The following is an 8,040-nucleotide window of genomic DNA, read 5'->3' as shown; positions in this document are numbered from 1 at the left end:
TAACCATCATGATATGTCTGAAATAATATGACATAATCTGGAAAAATTACTATGCTCTGTCAGAAACGAATGTTTCAAGGTTACTCTGACCTTCATCTAACATTGAAGTAAATTATGGTCTTTGTGGGTTTTGCCTTTAAAAACATTGTACCCGGGCTGGAGAGATGGCTCAGTGGTTAAGAACACCGACTGCTCTTCCAGAGGTCCTGAGTTCAATTCCCAGCACCCACATGGTGGCTCACAACCATCTGTAATGAGATCTGGTGCCCTCTTCTGGTCTGCAGGGACACATGCAGGCAGAACACTGTATACATAATAAATTAATAAACCTTAAAAACAAACAAAAAAAAAAAAAACAAAAAAAAAAAACATTGTACCCTGAGCTTCCTCACCAAAAGACTCAGGCATAAACCTAAACCGGATCTTGGTCACTGGCCAATAAAAGACTCAGATCATTTTATTTTATTTTATTTTATTTTTTTTTGAATATTTTTTAAAGATTTATTTATTTATTATGTGTATGGTATTCTGTCAACATGTTTGTCTACAAGCCAGAAGAGGGTACCAGATCTCATTCTAGATGGTTGTGAGCCACCATGTGGTTGCTGGGAATTGAACTCAGGACCTCTGGAAGAACAGCCAGTGCTCTTAACCTCTGAGCCATCTCTCCAGCCCCTCAGATCATTTTAATTGGCTTAATCAGCATGATTATCTGTGCTCTTTTCACATTATTATTATTATCATTATTATTATTTGAGACAGGGTCTCACTATGTAATTCTGGCTGTCCTGGAACTCAGTATGTAGACCAGGCTGGCCTGGAACTCACAGAGATCCACCTGATTTCTGCTTTCTGAGTGATAGGATTAAACTTGTGTGCCACCATGCCCAGCCTCTCACATGGATTATTATAAAAAAAAAAAAAAAAAAAAACAAAACAAAAAAAAAAACCAGCATGTAAAACTGAGCATGGAGCCAGGCGGTAGTGGCGCACGCCTTTAATCCCAGCACTCGGGAGGCAGAGCCAGGCGGATCTCTGTGAGTTCGAGGCCAGCCTGGGCTACCAAGTGAGTTCCAGGAAAGGCGCAAAGCTACACAGAGAAACCCTGTCTCGAAAAACCAAAAAAAAAAAAAAAACTGAGCATGGTCTGGGTGTGGTGGTGAATACCTATCATCCCACCACTCAGGGAGGCAGAGGCAGTTGGATATATGTGAGTTGAGGCAAGCCTGGTCTACAGAGTGAGTTCTAAACCGGCAAGGGCTATATAGTAAGATTCTCTCTTCAAACAAACAACAACAGCAAAAACTGAGCCCAGGGGAGCTGGAAAGACTGCTCCGTGGTTAAGAACATGTATTGTTCTTGCACAGGACCAGAATTCAAGTCCAAGCTCCCATGGAGAGATTGTTCAGTGGCTAAGAACATGTATTGTTCTTGCAGAGGACCTGAGTTCAAGTCCCAGCGCCCACATGAGGCAGCTTACAACTACTTATAACTCCAGTATTATCTCAAAATCCACAAGTTTACTATGTGTATATATAACTTTCTCTCGGGATATTAGTAGTCATACAGAGTACTAATTATAGAAATAAGCTTCATCTAGCTTTCTGTACATGTTTTCAGGTTTGAGTCTGAAGCAGGTAATTGGAACTAAGTTTGTACCGTGGTTGTACTTAATAGATTGTGGCCTTCTAACCTTTTAGAGACTGGCTGTTTATGACATTTAAAATGTGTAAGTTTTCTACAATGACCCATGGCCATTCCTAACAGCGACTTTTGAGGTCTCCTAAAGGTTATGGGGCCCTGCAAGGACAAAGCCACCAGGACTGTAGTAAAGCCATTAAGGTGACAAACACCACCAAAGATCAGTTTCAGACTACAAACTGCTCAGCACAACTTCAAAGCTGCTAGCTGAGAGGGTCCGGCCTCACAGACTGCTCTAGCCAAGACTTCAGATGAGCCCTGCACTTTCCCATTACACAGGGATTGGACAACAACTAGCTAGCTCTTCCAGGACTTGACCATTGACCAATTTTCTCAGGGTCCCCTAAAGATGTCCTCTAGACAGCAGAAAGTAGTGGGGTGGGTGGTTTTTGGTTGTTTGGTGAGTTATGAATGTTTGTCATCATTTAGGGGGATGGGTTGCAAGTTGTTACTGGTCATAGTCAGGGAAGAAACTAAGCAAAGGAAGTTAGATTTAGGGATTTGTAGATGTAGTTGGCTTGTTAAATAAGAAACACAGAGCCAAATACAGAGTTAAAAGCCAAGAGGTCAGAGCAATAGCTAAGAGCTGAGATTAAAAACCTTACCCTTCCCTGCAGCCGCTGTCCTACCTCTCTGCAAGAGACCTACTTCCTGTGTGTTTGTCCTTTTTATTGACTTTCTATTCTGCCTTCTCATTGGTTGTAAACCCAACCACATGACCTCGTCACTGCCCATTTTTACAGACCTCCAGATTAAAGGCGTGTGTCTCCATGCTGGTTGTATCCTTGAACACACAGAGATCCGCCTAGCTCTGCCTGTATGTGATCGGGATTAAGGGCATGTGCTACCACTGTGAGACTTCTGCTATGGCTTGCTATTAGCTCTGACCCTCAGGCAACTTTATTTATTAACATACAAATAAAATCACATTTCAGTACAAATAAAATATCACCATAGGGATTGCTTTCTGAAAAGAAAATAGGGGGATGTAGGAATGATAGGATAAAAGGGTAGATTACTGAATCTACTTTTAGATTAAAAAGCAACTACTAGTCTCAAATATTTTATATTGGTATGGATTTTTGTATATTGATACAAATTTAAGGTTATTTTTGTTTTAACATAATATATATATATATATATATATTTTTCTACTCTTGTTTAAGTTATTGTACCTATGCTGCTCATTTAAAAATGTAAAGTTCTAGTCCTTGAAAGCTATTATTACAAACTATTTAGGATAATTAAGAAATGCAGGTTAGTAGTTAGTCATCTATAACAATCAAACTTGTAGTTGTATTAGGTATGTTTTCAATAGAAAGATGGTCTTCAAACATTTCAGAGACCTACAGATTATGGCATAGTAAGATGTTTTAATAACATAAGGCTTTTCATGACAGTGAGATACATCTGCTCCTGGCAGCACCAATCTACTTCAGAGAAGATGATGGGCATCGAAGAACCTCCATATGGAGTTTTCTTTCATTTATGTGAAGTTAGCCACTGGACAAGAAACTGCTCTTGCCTCAACTGCTGACAGTATGCTGTCCAAATTGGACAAGCAGGTAACAAAACAAGGCTACTGCCAAACTTGGTCAAGACAGGGTAGGACAGGCCTTCAAAATTCCTGCCTCACAGAAATGTCTGTCACATATTCTAGGCCTATAGGCTGAAGCTGGATGTTGCAGAGGAACCTTGGGTGACTATCCAGGCAGCCAGCTGTCTCTATCATTTCTACAGTTTGGGAAGTTGTTTGCTGTGATAATATATTGTGTATCCTAATAAATTTGCCTGAGGATCAGAGAACTGAGCCAGCTACTAGATTAGATATAGAGGTCAGGCAGTGTTGGCACACACCTTTAATCCCAGTACTGGAAAGCACACATGCCTTTAATCTCAGGAAGTGATGTCTGGGCAGAGAAAGATATATTAGGCATGAGGAAACAGGAACTCACTCTCTTTAACAGAGGATTTCATAGAGGTAAGAACTAGTGGTTGGCTGTTCTGCTTCTCTGATATTTCAGCTTTCATCCTGATATATAGCTTTGTGTTTTTTATTAAAAGACCATTCTAGATTCAAACAACATCTGGTGTCCAATTTATGGGGCATGAATTAAAGAAAAAGTCGCTTGCCTGTGGTCTTGTAGGCCCTGGCTCAGACCTGAGCTGCATGTGCCTGGAATCTCCTCCTGGCTGGGCCAGACTCCCTAACCTGCTGGCTAAATTTTTGTTGCAACCTCTCTGCAGCAAACTCCATTAGTTTTTTTAGGCTCCAAAAACCAAAGGAATCAGCCACTTTCTCACAGTCCCTCATGCAGATGGCTGACTCTTCGGCTCCTTCTCTCCTGGTGGGTTATGGGCTCCGCCTGGATCCCCAACTTGGGCTGCTACCACACTAGGTAGCTGCCTTAAAACCTACTTGGGCTTCTACTGTTCTATGCAGAAGCAGTCAGCCTCACATCTGAATCGTCATTTTCAGCAGATTTGGTGAGACAATTGAGATTTTTGTTTTGTTTTGTTTTGTTTTTCTAGACAGAGTTTCTCTGTGTAGTTTTTCACTTTTCCTGGAGCTCACTTGGTAGCCCAGGTTGGCCTCGAACTCACAGAGATCCGCCTGGCTCTGCCTCCCAAGTGCTGGGATTAAAGGTTTGTGCAACCAACGCCCAGCTTTTTTTTTTTTTTTCTTTTGCTTTTTTTTTTTTTTTTTTTTTGACAATTGAGATTTCTTAAAGGGAGAAATCAGTTAAAAAATAATTTTTCTCACATTAAAAAAAGGAGAAACATTTTTACAATGGAGGGAATTTGGTCTCTGTTTGATAATACAATTGATGGTCTGAAAATGGAACAATTAAATGAGGATAACTAATATAGATGGAATGTATGTAATATCAATTATAAATATTATTTGTTTGATCATTTCTGTTTTATCATTTAAAAAGTTGGTTAATGTTGAGTGCCAAGATAAAAATTTTAGAAGAACTTGTTTAAACATATCATATAGAAATTCAGACCCAGACAAAGGAATTTAAAGGTGAACCAATCTCAGCATTGCATTATAAGGTTACAAAGAAACAGCCTAAGGCTTTCAAACAGCCAACCTTAATCTATCCAGTAACCTTACAGGAACTGCCAAATGCTAAAGGCTGTGTAAGAGCTGACTGGACTCCTGTGAAAATGTTAGATTTGAGGAGATTCAAAGGAGCTATAGTGTCATATGGTATGCATTCCCTATTTGTGAAGCAGATGTTAAACTCATGGTCAACTTGTAATAAAATTATCCCTCTGAGAGAGGTGGGGGGGGAGGGAAAAAAAAATAAAATAAAATTATCCCTCAATAATGGAAAGATTTGGTTACAGTTGTCTTAGAAGCTGGTCCCCAATTACAATGGAGGACCTGGTGGAAGGATGAGGCTAAGACCATTGAACAACAAAATAGGGCTAGAGGTATGGAAATCTCCCAAGATCAACTTCTTGGAGAGGGAGATTATGCTAATATAGAAAGGCAATCTCTATATGATGACTACACCCTGGCTTTATGATGAATGGCAGCCTTGAATGCTTGGGACAGAATTGAAGAAGTAGGAAAGAAAATGAGTCATTTACAAAAGGGCCCAGAAGAAACCTTCACTGATTTCTTACAAAGGCTGTCTTCAGCAGTAAATAGAATGATATTTCAGAAGCTAGACAGATAATAATTGAATCTCTGGCTTTTGAAAATGCTAATGCACAATGCAAAAGAATAATTAGGCCATTAAAGTCAAGATCAGCACCCTTGGAGGAATGGATCTGAGATACAATGAATATTGAATCTCATGACCATGATGATACTTGGATAGGAGAGGTGATTTCCAGAGATCTGAAGAAAAATAGTAATGTCAGATGTTTCAATTATGGTAAACAAGGTCACCTAAAAAGGGACTGTAAACAGGGCATTCCTAAAAATAATATTTTTGTTAGGAATAATCCCAATAGAATGCCCCTCCCTTCTGGATTATGCAGAAGGTGTGGTAAAGCAAACATTGGACTAACAAATGTAGATCAACAAGGGACAGACAAGGTAATTCTTTGCCTTTGCCACTGGGAAACTCCCTGAGGGATCTCTCGCAGGACCCCATGACAAATTCGGTTCAGTCCTTTCCTACCATCATGGAAGAAACCTCTTCCCAGAGCAATTAAAGAATTTAATTCCTATTGTAAAAAACCATACAGCTCTGGATGATAGAACAGTTATAGCAGAGAGAACAAAAAATTCAGGAGAAACCATAAATCAAAATTGATAAAGATTAGATTTGGAAACTCCCCAAAGTTAGGGTTAGGGAAGAGTTTTGTTTTGTCTTTCAGGAAAATAAAGGCTAAGGAATTTGAACACTGAACAAATAAGACATCTAAAGAAAGAGGACAAATCATCCAAAAAAAAAAAAAAATCCAACAAAAAAGATTTCTGCAGTGAATAATGACCACACCTTACAGTGAGCTTTGAAGTCTTTGAAAAGATGATACAATCCCACAAGGATGACTCCACATGGACAATGATAATGACACCAAGCTGACAAATACAACCCCAAGATCAGCTTTGGACTACAAACTGTGCAGGACAATGGGGGGGCGGAGTGGACTGGGGAAGGGGAGGGCAGGGGAACAGGGGTTGGAGTGCAAAATGAAAAAAAAAATTAAAGAAAGGAAAAAGAGCTAAAATTAAATAAAAACTAAAAGAAAAAAAAAAAATCTCCTGCCTCAGCCTCCTGAGTATAGGGGCTACTGTGGCATGCTGACTGGCATGGACAGGTAGGATTTTAACAGCTAGTACCTTGACCCTTCATATTGAGTAATTACAATGTTACAACTTACCTTGGGGGTGACTCATTGTGCAACAAAAGCTGGACCATTAGCCCAGTGGGAGGAGCTCTGCTTGTTACAGTTGAGGACACAGGACCATGTCTGAGTATACACAAACCTGTCTGCAAGGTTCCTCCTCCACACAGTCCTGTAGAGTGGTGGCTTCATCTGGGATCCCAATTGAGCCTCTTACCTGCTTCCCAGGGACTAAGTGCTGGTGGCTGGCAGGTGCCTACCAATTGCTGCCTTGAGCAAACCCCATGCTAGTATTCAGTTGCCATGGGAACAGGCAAGCGGCAACTATCAGGCCTGGAATTTCCCTTCTCTAGCCTTTCCTGCCTCAAGTTTGTACAAGGAACTTGGGGAAGAAAATGGAGACATATTTGCCTGCACTAGTTAGCTTGTAGTGGCAGTGACAAAATGCCAGAGACAAACAGCTGAAGGGCATGGGGTTAATTCTGGCTCATGGCTTCAGCCTTGGTGTTGGCCCTACAGCCAATTTAAACATTATGGTATGGGCCCACGCCCAGTGACCTACTTTCTCCTATTAGGCCTGCCTCACAAATGAGCAGCAGTTGGGGGCCAAGCCTTTACCATGAGCCTGGGTCATTCTGGATACGGCCTCCCAACAGGAGGCCCAGATCAAAGCTGAGGAACCAAGGGATGATGAGGCAGGAGGTTTCAGCTAAGACTAAAGCCACTGCTGAGATGACAGGTGTTAGAAGTGCCCTACAAGGTATGGTGGGGTGGCCCTGTAAGGCCAGCTGTTTGGCGGTTAGCCTAGAGACCACTAGAACCCTGAAATTTTAGGTCAGTCGGGGCAACACAGAGACACCATCTCAAAAAAATCAAGAAACAACAACAGCTGCATCACATTACCCAGCATGAATTATGACCTGTGTTTGACTCCCAGGTCTGCATGAACCATGCACAGTGGCTGGCACATGTCTATCATATACCGGAGAGAGAAAAATCAGAAGTTCAAGGTCATCCTCAGCATATTTGAGGTCAGCCTGGTCTACTTCAGACCCTCAAATAAATAAACAAAACCAAGTCTACCGAAGAATCCTGGTAAATATTAACATTCTTCTTTATTTTTCTTTTTTAAAGTTTTTTTGAGACAGAGTTCATCTCTGTATCCCTGGCTGTCCTGGAACTCACTCTGTAGACCAGGCTGGCCTTGATATCAGAGATCTGTCTGCCTCTGCCTCCCGAGTGCTGGGATCAGAGGCGTGCACCACCACTGCCCAGCTTAACATTATCCTTTTCACTGTACTGTAATTATACATTTTATCTTGAAAGACCTCCACCAAAGGCCCAGACACAGATCCCCCCCAAAACCAGAAGAGCTGAGGGATGAGATATCTTAAACAGAACTGAGTCAGTTCCCCCTTCCTGGAGAGGGTGAAGTCAGGTGTTTTCAAAAGAACAAAGTCAGGATGTCTGATGGTAACCGATTAACCACGAGATGCCCCTCTCTGGAGATAACATGACCAGACCCCG

This window comes from Peromyscus maniculatus, chromosome 2 (genome assembly GCF_049852395.1).
Source record: "Peromyscus maniculatus bairdii isolate BWxNUB_F1_BW_parent chromosome 2, HU_Pman_BW_mat_3.1, whole genome shotgun sequence".
In the NCBI taxonomy this organism is placed as follows: Eukaryota; Metazoa; Chordata; class Mammalia; order Rodentia; family Cricetidae; genus Peromyscus; species Peromyscus maniculatus.
The sequence above is the reverse complement of the archived record's forward strand: the minus strand, read 5'-3'. Positions refer to the sequence as shown.